The sequence below is a fragment of the Anopheles aquasalis genome, chromosome 3, assembly GCF_943734665.1.
Source record: "Anopheles aquasalis chromosome 3, idAnoAquaMG_Q_19, whole genome shotgun sequence".
Classification (NCBI taxonomy): Eukaryota; Metazoa; Arthropoda; class Insecta; order Diptera; family Culicidae; genus Anopheles; species Anopheles aquasalis.
In genome coordinates, this window is record NC_064878.1 from 19,176,596 (window position 1) to 19,189,095 (window position 12,500).

Sequence of the window (12,500 nt, forward strand, 5' to 3'; positions counted from 1 at the left end):
GGAGCGGTGTGCCTTCGTCCATTGGTGGTCGTCCATAAAACAATCCCCAAAAACGAGGTAGCGAGTGGCCAGGGCCGCGACGAAGACATTCTGCGGTGAAGTGGAACGCCGAAAAGGAAAACAGCTTCGGGGGGTTGCTTTTTTTGGGAGGGTAGGTAGTGTGGCCCTCCTCTGGACTGTCGTTGATGTTTACCGAGGTTTTGTGAGGCCACAGTGCATTGATTAAAGAACCGACGATGGATTGGCTGATATTGATGGAGGATGGTAAGGTAAACTGCCCTTCTGGTGTGTTCTGGTAGATGCCTGCAAGCGAATCATTATCCAGAAGCTTCCAATAACCGGCACCTGGGTCTACCTGGTGGTGATCGATGGGCGATGAGTTTTTTCTGATCTTCTTGTTGGTTGTGCTAACGCTTTTGTCCATCTGCTGCAGGAGTAGAGCAGCTCTTATCCACAATCTTTGAAAACTTTTGAGCTACTTGGTGCAAAGTTTGCTGAAAAGACGTCGAAAAAGTTAGAATAAATGTTTCAGCAGCAGATATTGTCTTGGCCTGTTGCAAGAGGCCTATCAGGGCAACTGTTCCATTGAAATTATTGTACTAAGAAAGGTTATGAATAATCTCATGAAAATTGTATTAAAATTGCGTAAATACAAAGCAATTTAAACACCATGCAAAGCAGCTATAAAAAAGTCGAAAAAATCTAAAACGATTTGTCTAATCAGTTTGAATTGAGGCCATTGTTTAACTTAAAAAATAGAACATAATTCACATTCGTTCCTTGTTTAAAATTCCGAAAGCCTTATATTTCATTTCATATCTGCTATTAAACCAATGAATTTTCATCGAAGGATCATAAAATTAACCTCTTTAAAGTAATGGTTTTTTATCGATTGTATAAAATAGAATAAAGACTTCAAATCAAATGTTTGTAATAGATTTTGCCTGAAAACAATAGATTATGTTTTCTTTTATTTTTCCACAATATATTGTTTTCAATATGTAAAGCATAAGTATTCCTTGCAGGCTTAAACAAAAAGTATCGCGTAATTATTCACATTGAAAATTATGGCATACATTTTTAGATTGATTGGTCAGTTCAATTGCTTCGCAAAAGCATATTTCAAAAGATCAACTGCGAATACTAATCCGAGTAATTTAGAATATAGAGATTTATTTAACTCTATTTCCGATAAATATTTTGAAATATAGAAAGCTATCCACGCAAAAGGGTTGTTGCAATTGAATTTAGAAGCTCAAATTAATGTTCAAACAACTCAACATGGAGTAAACAAATTGAAACAAGCATAATCCTTTAGTACAATTAGCAATAATCCAGGGCATTCCAAAATTTACAACCAAAAGCTCATCATCCGGCTCATAAAAAGCACAAAAAAAAGAAACAAATGCATTTCATTGTCCAACAGTTGCATTTTATATAAACCCAACCAGACAAACGATTACGACATTAACATCCAGAGAACCACGGAATGGATGTACACATCATCCGGCTCCGGCTAAGAGCCAACCGTGTCAGCTGCAGCAGCCCATCGAAAGCATTAATCACACGAAAGTACCTGTTTAAGTGTTTCGCACAAAACAAAACAACGAAAAAAAACCCCCCCACTATCACCACTCCCGGAACAGTACACAGTGGCTCGGACAAATATTTCGTTACATGTTATTGCCTCTCGCTGCCGCTTTGGTCCGCTCTTTAATGGCAATGCTCGGAGGTGAGGTTCGAGATTACGCGCAGCGGCGAACCGTTTAAAGCACGGATCACGCCGGCTGGGCCTGTGGGCAATGTAGACAAAACGATCATTTACCGGTCGTGGCCCCCTCGTCCCGTCTTTCGGTAGACATTAAATCAATTCACACTGCGGCCACTGCAGCAGCAGCAGCAGCAGCAGCATTTTTAGCGAACAAACGGTTGTGAGGTGCACGGCCGCGAAACATTGAATCAGCGACCGTCGAGCTATAAACTTCTTTTCCAGAACAGCCCGGCAGACAGAGGGATCGACTGCATTCAGAGATGCATCGGAAGTGCATGAAACAGGGGGCGACCAACACATAAAACTCGGCATTTCTTTCTTCCTTTCAGCGGAACGTAGAACCTCACGATTTCGCGTTAGAATTGCCGTCGTTCCGTCTGTTTCCAAAACCACAATCGCCAGCTAATACCCACGGTAGAGAAACATTCGGGGAAAGGGAAGGAGAGGACCGTACGGGTGCACGGCTCTTCACCAGCCTCTCCCTCCAAACTCCAAAAAAGAAATGAATTCAATTTAATCTTCGTGACATTTCAATTTACCGTGCAATTTTCCTTCCACCTTCCAGTCAACCAACCTGGTTGCTCCTTCTCCTCCTCCTCACTCCTCCTAGCTCGATTGTTAAGTCCATCATCACACCCCTTGGACGATCCTCACCCATCTTCCTTTCCACAACCGCCCCCCAAAAGTCTGCTGACGAAAAAACAAAAACGCGCGAACGCTTCTCAGGACTCCCTTCCGTGGGGTGGGGGGAGAAAAATCATTTTAATTAAATCGTTTCAGCCGCTTTGCTCTGCATTTAGCTACGCTTTCGAAGCCCCATACACAATGTTTCAATCTGCCGGTTGCGTTGTGGGATCTCTCACGCCCTCGATGCACCATGCCATGCGCCCTGGACCCTGCAACACCTTTCTTTCGTCAGCTTTTGCGCCCGTGGTTGTAAAGAACATCATTAGCCACCGATTTAGAGCGCACAGAGCGCACACCGAGCTAATCACTGGCCATTCATTGGCCACCGTCGTCAGTGCTGCTGGCGTCTGCCTTCTGGTCCTGGGATGTACTGGCGATGAATTGGTTGAATTGGGACCATCTCCTCGGCCTGACGGTGACGCTCTGCAACGCTACAAACCGATGATTCATTCCGGTACATGCTGGTGCACCGAATGACGTGTTCCTCCTTTTATTCAGAGAGGAAAATGAGGAAATTCCCGGAAAATCCCACAACTCTCAGCATTCACTCGCTAGTGCACCAGTGAATGGTGTAGAATCGTGCCAAGTCAATATAAATTTCAGGTTTTTGAAAAACAACGTTTGCAGCATAGAAAGCAGCATAACGGGGTGGTGTCCCTCCCCCCACCCAAAAACTTATGAAAAGCTCCATCCAGCGTGTGGATGTGTGCTTGTCATCTTGGGTGTTTTTTGTTTGAAAAATTAATTAATGAGCTGCGCAGTACAGCAGCAGCACCAGCAGCATCGTCGACGGTGCTCTGTTCCCCCTCAAAAAAATGGTTGGCAGTAAAACTCTTTTTGCCCGTTTTTTTGTCATCCTATGCGCTATGACGTCCACTGGCACACCGTTTATTGTCGTCGTCGCTGGCGTCGGTTCCTTCTATTAAGATGCTCCTGGTTTCACCTCCAGTGTTTGGCATGTTAATGAGTGTTACGTGAAGGAAGCATTTCACTTTTTCGGTTGTGTTTTATTTTTGTTTTATTTTTCTCTGCCTCTGGTGAGAGGCGTTTTCGTGTTCCTGGTCCGTCCATTTTGGTCCGCGTTGGACAGCGGTGACCGCGTTTTGCTCGACTTCCAACCTTCGAAATTGCCACCGCCACCGCCGCCGGTTTTGTGTGGCTTCCGTCATAATGCGCCTCGGACACAGGACACTACAGCCGGGGGGGTGCTGCGGGCGAAGTAAAACGTGGTGCTCGGGCTGCTGTTGCTGCTGGTTTGAGGCCTTCCAGCGGTTTATTTTATGAATTTATTGTCCCACAGGTTCCTGCGTGCGGTGGCCCGGTGCTGATGATGGAAGAAGCCTTCCGGTACGAGAGCAGTTTAGTTAATTCTTTTTTGTTGGGTCCCCATGATGGTCTAGTTTTTTTCGTTACCTTCGTTAGTTGGGCTGGCTGGTTTCGGTGCAAAAGCGAGCCTGTCTTGTGCTTAATGACAGCGACCACCAGAGAGACCAAAAAGAGCAGGCGTCAAAGTTAGTGACTGAGATAAATCTACAAGCGAGTGAAGCACCTTCAGAAGAGGAGCCTCTTCTAACATAAAAACAGGATGGACGCCGGAAACACTAATCCTGCAGTTCACGCACTAATGGTTTAATTGTTCGTCCTGCGATTCCTAATGCTGTGCTCTTCTTTTATTTCTGTATACATTCTTGGTCAAAGAAATCATGGAAAGCATATTTCAAGCCTTTGTAGTATACTCCGTGCTAAAAGCGCTATCTTTAAGGTGTCCAACATCATATCTGGTTGGTCAACACTATTTAATATTTGAGTATATTGATATCTGAGCATTAGGTTGCAATTTTCATGCATGTTCAAATGTAAAAATCATTCGTTAGTATCACTTCCTGTTCATTAGTACTTCTGTTGATTCTCGAGAATGTAATCTCACTCAGTTAAGAATTCTAATCTTCGGAAGCTTGAAGATAAAAAAAACGAGAAACTTATCATAGTCGGGCTCTTTAAATCATATAAACTCAACCATTAGTTATAACAGCAGCTTTATCTTAGACAACCAGAATTAATTACCTGAAAGACTAGTTCTTTCAAACATGTATTCGTTCTGCATCCTTTATATTGTAATGTAGACAGGATGGTATTTGACTTTTTGTAGCTACATATACATGTAGCTCTCAGCTGAACATTTATTTTACGTAGATAAAAGTAATGTAAAAGTATCTTTTAATCGAACACGATGGCTACTCTCAGCTGTCTCCTAATGAGCCCACAATGCTTAGAACAGAGTCTTAGCTGAACAGGGCACAATTGCGGCTGCGAGAAATTAGCATCTCGCCATCTGCTGCCCGCCAACACTTGGCCAATTCAGGGCAGTTAATGTGGTTTTTTTGTATCTCTCATTATGCAAATCTATTCCAAGGTCGATCATCGCCAGGCTCACCATACGTTTGTCGCATTTGTTTCTCATTTCTACAAAATGGTAAATTATTAAATTGTACCCTTAATCATCTTCCATTAAGGCTATGAACCCCTTACAGTGCTTAATAATTGCAACATTACATCACATTTTGTGCTTTCACTAGCTAGCCTCGCCACACCACCAACCAGATGCCATCGAAAGTTAATTAAAATAGCAAATCGATGCTTTAAAGCCTCTTTCTCTCTCTCTCTTCGCAGTCTTGCATCGATGCATGATGCCACTCGTTGTCGATGGCCGTGGCGCTGTCGTCCGTAGTAGTTTTTTTTTTAAATTAATCCAACCCCACCTTGGCCATCTTATGTTCATTAAACGCGCAATTCGCATCCATCAATCCACACCGGCGTGCACCGGCTCGCATCGATTACATTCGAAACAGGACCATCTGAAGGCCACCAAGTTTCGCCGGATGTGCCCACTGCTCGTCATCGTTGCGTCGCGTCGTTCGCAACCTGCGGCGCGTACTCACCAACCGCTCGCTCAGGATCTGCCCCCCGGGGGGTGAACGGCGTGGCGTGCGTGCGATCTGGGGGCACCGCATCGCATCGGACATGTGAATGCACTCTGCTTAATCACTGGCACGGGACTGGCCCTTGCGATACGACGATTGCGGGGTGCCGAGGGGGCGGGCCGAGAGGTTGCGGTACGAAATTACATAATCACCGTGGACGGGATGGCGTTAATGTGAGTGCCGGGACCTATGCTTGCCGCTAGGCAAAGCATCGGCCCTGCCTGCCAGAAGGATTCATCAACGGCGTTCGTTGCTGGAGGCGACTTTGTCAGGACTTATGACGAGTTTCGCTTGAGTTGCTTGTCAAAATGGTGTAATTCGTAAGTTTTGAAGGATTTTTAGCCGTTTCTAGTCCTTCAATGTTTATTTATTTACAAAATTTCATCCAGAATTCGATCCTAAACAGGGAAGAGCTCACTTCAGCTTCAGTAACCGGAGTTAATCCATAAACTGGTCGCTCCATTTCCACTCAAATGTTGAGTTTGTCCTTCGGTCGCTTGCTCATCGATCGGTGGTCGGATAGATCCCCCCGGGCGCACGGTTGGCACGCTAATTGCCGGCTATCGGATGACACACGACGGTTAAACTTCTACCGTGGGCAATGTTTAAATTGAACTTCTCGCAACTTCTTTCACTTCGCTTCTTCGAAGCATGCAACATACGAGATGCATGGGAGAGAATCGATGGATGGAGAGCTCTTCACCACGAGACCGAGTTCCATTTCCATGATGCTTCCAAATCGAACGATAAGTGCAGGAAAAGCTTAACATACTGCTACTGCTACTGCTGCTGCAACAGCATCGACTTCCCCTCGAGGGCACATTTGTGTGGTTGACACAACGAAGCATTTCGCATTCCTGTGCCTTGAGTCAGGGCCAGTCAGGGCCCGAGGGCGTCTTTGCGAAACAATGCCCTCCGCATCTCGGTCCTTTCGTGCGACATTTTCACTTCCCTCGAATGCACTGAATGCTGGTCTCGCAGCGCCAAACGCCTTTTATGTGCAGCACCGGCACCTGCATTTCGGTCGCCCTTGTCACCCTTTGGTCGCTTTCTGGTATTTTGGATTCGATCATCGATTCGCTTGTGAATACCGCGGGACTTTTATTTGGGTCTTTGGTTGTCCCGGGGGTCGATTAATGTCGAGTGCATTGTTTTCTGCACCGCTCTGATCAACGTGATTCATCAACCAGACAGTCACGTGAAGCTCTGGGACACCACAATACGCACGCTCGTGCAAGGTGCAATTATAGTCATCAAACCGATGCACCGGGACCGACAGGGAGTGACCGATCGAGGGGTTGGTGATTCGGGGTGGTTTTATGCTGCTCTGCACCGCGTATAGCCTGCGGTCATTCGGGTGGCAGCAGGATGCTTTAATAGCACGCTACGAAATGCGAGCGATTCGTTTTTGGCGCGATCGTAAATTAGCGCGATCCAGGAATCGAAACGAAAACATTCCGTCGGGTGCCCCTCGTCAGTAAAAACGGTTCCAAGAAAACGGAGCCACCCTAGGGGCCCGACGTTTATTGCCACGTTGACCACCGGTGATGGAAGGAACGGCTCGGTTGGTTTGAAATCATAAAACTGTTCATCGGGAGGGAATACCCTTTGATCCGATTAGTCTTCGTCCTCGACAGTGGAAACTGAGCGATGGTGAATCATTTGGTTCAGTTCAGCTGCGGGACTGATCGTGTCTGGACGAATTTAGAAGATCATCATGCGTGATCATCACGCTACCCCATGATGTGGATGAAATGCGCTAATCCAACTCGACTTCACCGGTGGCTAAGCATTATCTGTTCTGATCGCTTCGCTTCTTCATTCTGGTGTTGTCATTTTCATGGTAAGGAAGGTAAAATAATCTAAAACGGAGCAAGAAGTTTCAAAAGGCCAAGTTATAATTTTCAAAAACTGATGGATCTCCTTCACAAACTTTAGAACCGACGGTCGCTTTTTCATATTGCATTTTATCTGCAATTTACTTGTCATTTCACATCACATGTATCACGCATGGTAATACTCAAACACACAGTGAATAGAACGCATTGGAGAATGTTCGTAATGAGTTCGTTTATTTTTAAAGTTTGAAAATGCTTCTTTTGTATTAATGCTAACTGCCTTGATTCGGATTCGGATTCGGAACATTAAGAAATGGGGGACACTTTATTTCAGAAAGAAGTGTAGATTATATTTGCAAACCCTTAACAGCAATTAGTTGCATTTTAGTAATTAAATAATACAAGCATAGCTTCAATATCTGTCAACAGAGTTCAAAGAAGTTCAGATTACATAGTTCAGATACAAGGTTGATGAATTTAGGAGAAGGACTTAGGAGAGAAGAATCTAAAATTTATTCCCAAGAAGTTGTTGCCAAAACGAACGCATTCATTGTTTATAATATTTTTTTACAACGTTTCGACAACAACCGATTATGACCTGGTAACAGGTCTGTTCCATTGTGAAGATTACCAGAATGTGTGTATAAAGCTATCATTAAAGGAATGAAGAGCTAAACTGGCACAACGGTCATGGTGTTAAGATCATCCTTGAAGAGTTTATAAACGTGGATGTTTGGAACGCCTGTTACTTTATCATTTGCAGACCAGACTGATGAAGTTTCTAGTGTTTTTGATCATGTGCTCAAATGTGTTCTGTTTTGTTGAAAGTGCAAAGGGGGACGAAGATTACCAGACACTGTGAAATAAAAATAAATTGTAGGATCATAAAGTGGAATATAAAAAGAATCGCCTGTAGCATGTGCAAGCTGCATTACCCTAATTATGGGCCAAGACTTTTCCTGAAGAAAATATGTACCTGGCAATGAGAGAAAATGGCAAAACCAATCAGGAAAGTATTCAAATTGGATGAAAGTTACAAGAAAATACACACTGTTGACTCATTTGTTAAGAAGTGAAACGGTGATTTTACTTTTTTACAATTATGTATATCATAAAACATTTTTGCGAACCTAAGGCTTTTATATCCAACTGCAGCCCCATTAGAACATTCAAAATGAGGAGAGCCAATAGAGAATCACTTCTCGTACGAATGAAATGGCGATACACAATTTCAAAGACACCTAGCCATATGCATTAACAGAACAAATTAGTTAAAACGGACTAAATCCTCATGAAACATTTCTCTACTCTTCTTAAATTCATTCCCCTCTCTCTCCCCGGGGGCTTCTCAAACCCCTTCTGCTGATGCCTTCCATTGATTACGATCCGCGGCGTCTTGCGAACTGAGGCAGCACCAGTTCATACCCGGCGTTCCCTCGGCCGTAGCCACGACCAAAGTGCTAATGCAATAACATCGACCTCGCCAATTCACCGTTACTCACGATTTTCTGTTCTTTATTCGCGGTTCAATTTCTAATTCTTCTGTCCACCCGATCCGACCCGACCCGACCCGTCGCCTCCTTCCATCAATTCCGCATTCCTCGTGGTTCGTGGTTTTTGCGCCAAAAACTCCACGGGGAGGCTCGCGAGGCTGAAATCGTGGTTTACGGGGCGCGCGAGATGTTACCCGAGGCAGCGGCATTGCATAACGGCAGCAGCAAAGGGCAGGGCAGGGATGACCTTTGTGTTGGGTTGGGTTGGGTTGCGTTGTGCCGACCGGACCTGCCGGGTGTTCTGTCTGATCTAAATCGTGTGGCTTTCGATTTACAATCCCACCAGCCAGCCAGCCATCCAACGCTAGCGGTTTATGTTGCTGCTGCTGCTCAAAAACCTCAAATCATCATCGTTCCATCATCAACTGGCATTAGCATATCTCAGCACCCCGCCCCAAACAGTGGTCATCATCGTCATCAACGCAGGGCGCAGTCTGTTGAAAGTGGAATTCGCAAAGCATTTCGCGCTCCCCTGGCCGGTTTTAAAGTCCAGTTCTTACACCTTTCAGCCATTGATGGACCAACGATTCGATTGCGGTTTGCTGCGGGTGCATCCGGTGCATCCGTTCGCCGGGACAGGCCTCCGGTGAAAAACAAAACCTCATCCAAGCCCCAAAAGCTAATCAAATTCGGAGGCCTTCTCCTGCGTGATGCCTGACGGTGTTCACACACCTTCCACGATGCAGTTCCACGGTGCATCTCATCAATGCACCCAATTCAGATGCACCCAAACCGCGGCGCTAAACCACAAAGCGCTGCAAAATAAAATGAATATTTGATCGAAATCGAATCGCTCCCTGGGTTCCATTCGTCCGGGAGCGCCTGGACGACGGATGAGCTCCCGGTGCTGCTGCTGCTGTTGCGGTGATGGTCACTTCCGCTATCGTGCTGGCGCACTCGGGTGGCCCAAAATGAAGTTCGTCCATCGTTCACGGCTCGCTCGCTCGCTCGGTGCACGCCTTTTTGACTTTGGCCGCGTTGCGTTGCGCTGCGCAAATTGATTTCCGTCGAAACATTCACCACTGACCCACCCCTCCCCCTCCCCCCATCGACTAACCTGTCGCTAACCACAATTCGAGAAACGAGTTCCTGTGACTGGTCCGAAACGGCTGCCGCAGGACAGGATTGTGGGCCCGTACCGAGCGTTGAAGCGAAACCACCAACTGCCAACCGCCATGTAATTGCAACGACGGCCCCAAGGATGCCGTTCGCGCTAAAAACTTTTTTCATTTCGCTCTCTCCCTCAACAACCATCCTCTCGTCTGGCTCGGCCAATGGTTGACCCCTATCGGTCGCGTTGTGTTGTGAAACTTTTTTGTTCAGAATGGTCAATATGTTGCTTATGAAGCAAAAAGGCGAGGTTAAAGTGTAGGTACTAGCTGCTGGTCGCGATGAGATTGGATGATTGTAGTTTGTGCGAAGTGTGGAATCGTGGTCCGGTGTTGCGATTAGATTGGTTTTTGGATCCCCCCTACCCCCTTCAAACGATAAAGTAGCAGCTCAGATTACAATGCAGGAGTGGACAGAAGGAAAGGGGGGGAGTGTAGTGGGTGGTATGGTAAAGCGCTTGGCCGTAATGTTTCATTGCCACCATCGAAAAAGTTAGTTCATCATTAAGCGGTAAATATGCCATCACGAATGCCGAGCGACGGGCGGGTTCGTCGCTTATTTATCAGCCGGTTGATGTCCTTTGTATTGGGCGTTTCAATGAGTAGCTTACGTAATTAAACTTCATTCGTGGCACTTTTAGTTTCCATTTTCCCCTGAATAGTGATGCTTTTGAGAATGCAATGTAATTTTTTTTATTTAATTGAAGTAAACCTGCTAAAGAAATTTAATTTTGAAAAAGCAATGTGTCTGCAATAATAATCTGATTTAACCAAATTATTCGCCCAGTGCATCAAAACTAGAGGTTTCGATCATTTTGAAATTTTAAACAGAGGTCAGGGGAAATTTTATTTTTTTTTTTTTAGTTGGTATCTTACGGACGGAGCCGTATATATTAGACAGATGGAGGAAGATAGAGTATAAACAGTAGAGGGAGTAGGCATTTCCTCCTGCCCCATGTTTTGATCTATGTTTTTGAATGATTTAATTTTATTGTGGATGTCATTCAAAAAGTATTTCAAACTGCGTTTCAAAATCGTCAAGTATCGTATAAGTATTTAAAACTTTTAGAATTAATTTCTAATTCCTATTTTTGAATAAAGTCTTACTTTTTCGATTAATGCACACCCGACAATTAAGTCCGTAAAAAACTGTAAACATCCAACACGATAAAATATGAACAAATTTGTCGAGTTTGGCTTTACTAAAGGCATTAATAGCTCTTCTGGGTGTATGATCATGTGTAATATGTTCGTTCTCTTCAATTAGATTGAAAAACATCATGTCATGCTCACCATTAAATTAACGAAGGAACTATCACAATTGCTTGAACTATCAAACTTGCTACAATTGCAATTGTTTGTTTCGCAATCAAAATCATGTTAGAACATTTTGTGCTGGAAACTACCTGCACAAGCCAACAAAGGTTTGTCATTAGAAAACAAATTCTCTGCCGAAATTCTTCCCAATTGTTTCTCTTGCAAGGTGCCATCAAGTCTCTCCTGTTCGAGCTACTCGTTAACCTCCACGTCTAGTTAAGGTTGCTGCGCGGTGAGCTGGAACGGACCGTGGTAGACGATTTGAATGTTCCAACACCTCGCTCGAAACCTCCCTTTGACATTGAACTTCCGCCTATCGCGAAGAGAAGCATTGTGTCGTACACCTAAACAACCCACCGATCTGGACAAGCGAATCGAAACGGGAATTCGAAATAAAAAAACGAGTCGAAAAGGAACTTAAAAATCATCCAGGACAACCCAGACCCCACTGATGGACACTCTGCACCCTCCCCGGAAAGGGAGGGAGGGCTGGGTGGGGTGTGGTAATGCATCTAATTAACGAATTCCATCATCCGCCCGATAGATGAACAGGCGAGCGAAACAAGCAAGATGTCGTCACGGTTCAGCCGGTTCGTTGTCGTCCGCGGCGGTGGCGGCGGCGGCGACGGTTTGATGACGCCAGTGACAAGGCAAGATTGCTCAAGGTTGTTACCGTGGTACCGTGGTCTCCGTGGCATGCATGTAATCAGAGCTAAATTACAATAAAGCCGTAAGCCGGAGCATGTAGCAGCAGTGTGGTCGCATCAACACTCGCCAAACGATCGTTGCCTTCTTGTGGCTTGTTCTTCTCATAAGCACTCACCTCGCGCGACACGACAGCAGAACGGAACGAGAACATAAAGGAGGGAACTGGCTGATGCGTGGGGCCACCATGACACAGGGTTCGCGGTAGGTCGCGCGCTATCGCGAATGAGATCCGCGATGTTGGACATGTTGGTCCCTCTCTATAAAGCTGGTGCACTTCGAGAGCCCTTTATCAGTCACAGACGACTTTAGTTTTGTCGTGAGAGAATGGTGGGCTCTAGACACAGTAACCAGGAAGCGGTACCACGAAGTCGAGCGATGATGCCAGGCGATGACTTGTCGGCCGAGCAAAGGTTGCCGTAGGTTGCTGTCGGTTCGTCAACGATCGAAGTCACTTTGCTATCAACGGGCCGGAGGTGAATCTAGAGCACACAATGGGATCAATAGCAGCATTACTCTTAAACCGTTTTGCTATCTGC